Consider the following 2,809-nt stretch of genomic DNA (forward strand, 5'->3'; position numbering starts at 1 on the left):
GGCCGTTTTTCTGGTTTTATAGTAAATCGTCAGTTGTATCCTCTGATTTTTGTCTGTAGGGATAACGTTTCTATTAACAATATCTTTCAGGACCCTTTCCTCTGTTTTATGAGCTGTGGAAAAGAAGTTCCTGTAAAATAGTCTAATAGGGGGTATAGGTGTTGTGTTAGTTGTCTCTTCGGAGGTTGCATGGCTTTTCACTTTCCTTCTTATGATGTCTTCGATGAAACCATTGGAGAAGCCGTTATTGACTAGAACCTGCCTTACCCTACAGAGTTCTTCGTCGACTTGCTTCCATTCTGAGCTGTGGCTGAGAGCACGGTCGACGTATGCGTTAACAACACTCCTCTTGTACCTGTCAGGGCAGTCGCTGTTGGCATTTAGGCACATTCCTATGTTTGTTTCCTTTGTGTAGACTGCAGTGTGGAAACCTCCGCCCTTTTCCATGACTGTTACATCTAGAAAAGGCAGCTTCCCATCCTTTTCCGTCTCGTAAGTGAAACGCAGCACGGAACTTTGCTCAAATGCCTCCTTCAGCTCCTGCAGATGTCTGACATCAGGTACCTGTGTAAAAATGTCGTCAACATACCTGCAGTATATGGCCGGTTTCAAGTTCATGTCGACTAAGACTTTTTGCTCGATGGTACCCATGTAGAAGTTTGCAAACAGGACACCTAGGGGAGAACCCATGGCGACTCCATCTACTTGCTTATACATGTGCCCATCCGGGCTCAAGAAGGGTGCCTCTTTAGTACAAGCTTGGAGTAGTTTCCTCAGAATACTTTCTGGCATGTCAAGAGGAGTACAGGCTGGATCACGATACACTCTGTCGGCTATCATTCCGATTGTCTCGTCCACAGGTACGTTGGTAAACAGCGATTCTACGTCCAACGAGGCTCTTATCCCTGTGGCCCGTGCGCCCCGCAGTAAGTCCACAAATTCCTTTGGAGACTTCAGGCTGAAGGCGCAAGGAACATAAGGAGTCAGCAGGCCGTTGAGTCGCTTCGCCAATCTGTACGTGGGTGTGGGTATCTGGCTAATGATTGGCCGAAGTGGGTTTCCAGGCTTGTGCGTCTTGACATTTCCATACGCATATCCAGGTTTATATTCCCCAATGATCTTTGGCAGGTGGAGTCCGGATTTCTTGGCGTTCACAGTTTCGATCAGTTTGTTGACCTTTGCTTTTAATTCGGCTGTAGTGTCCTTCGTTACCCTTTGGAACTTAGTTTGGTCAGAGAGTATGATGTTCATTTTCGCCAGATATTCGTCTTTTTTAAGAATGACATATATTGGCGACTTGTCACCTCTCCTGACAACTATCTCCTTGTTCTCACGAAGGCTTTTAGCTGCCGCTCTAAGCTCGGGGGACAGTATGGTGCTTCTGTAGTTGCCTCGATTCTTTCCTCCTTCTGCAATAAGTTCTGCTTGTAAGGTATCTTTGGTAGTGACCTTCTTTTGTGTCTCGAGGTCGAATATGTCGTCCAACAGAATTTCCAACTCCACTTTCCGGGCCATTTCACTCGGTCTGGACATAACATGACAGTTTATGCCCAGATTTAGGAGAGTGACTTGGTCCTCAGTGAGGTTAATTCCTGCAAGGTTCAGGAAGCCATCTCTTGGTCGTGGAATTGCCATAGGTCCTCCATATAATGTTGTTAGTTTCTTGATAATCCTTGTTTCAGTGCTGAGGTGATGTTGGTCTGTGAGGATGTCGAGGTGTTGTTCAATGCGGGTACGGATACTATGGTCGATGTTGCTATTTCTCCACTCGTTTGTAGCATGAAGTAGTTGCGTTTTTTTTGTCTTTGATTTCATTCTCTGCCTTGTATATCTGATCACGAATCAGATCCTGGCGATATTTTATCGTGAAGGCTTGATTCCTTGCTGCTGGGTCGTGCACTTTAACATTAGTATATTTTGGTAGCAGTCTTTCCTGTAGACATATTTTATTAAATATGACCGAAAAAGTAAGATTAATAATTCTAACACGAATTTTCTCAATCTTTCGTACATTATGCTTCACTGTTGGAGGTAAATCAAAAACTTCTTTTGATTTTTCACACACAAATCACACACACAACAGTTACACACTCACACACACACAGTCACTCACTCACACACACAACAGTTATACACTCACACACAACAGTCACACACAACAGCAGTTACACACACACACACAACAACAGTCACACACTCACACACAACAGTCACACACTTACTCACACACACGCACACATCAGTCACACACTCACACACAACAGTCACCACACTTACTCACACACACGCACACAACAGTCACACACTCACACACAACAGTCAACACACTTACTCACACACACGCACCACACACGCACACAACAGTCACACACTCACACACAACAGTCACACACTTACTCACACACACGCACACAACAGTCACACACTCACACACAACAGTCACACACTTACTCACACACACGCACAATAACAGTCACACACTCACACACAACAGTCACACACTTACTCACACACACGCACCACAACAGTCACTCACTCACACACAACAGTCACTCACTCGCACACACAACAGTCACTCACTCACACACAACAGTCACACACACAACAGTTACACACACACACACAACAGTTACACACTCACACACACAACAGTTACACACTCACACACACACAACACATCATGATAATAATGACAATAATAGTACCGTCCGTACAAAAGAGTATAGTACACTGTATATAATGATATTCAAATACTGCAGAATAAATTAATTGTAATAGAGGTACTTGACTCTTAAAGGTAGGACCCCAG

The sequence above is a fragment of the Procambarus clarkii genome, chromosome 42 (genome assembly GCF_040958095.1).
Source record: "Procambarus clarkii isolate CNS0578487 chromosome 42, FALCON_Pclarkii_2.0, whole genome shotgun sequence".
NCBI lineage: Eukaryota > Metazoa > Arthropoda > Malacostraca > Decapoda > Cambaridae > Procambarus > Procambarus clarkii.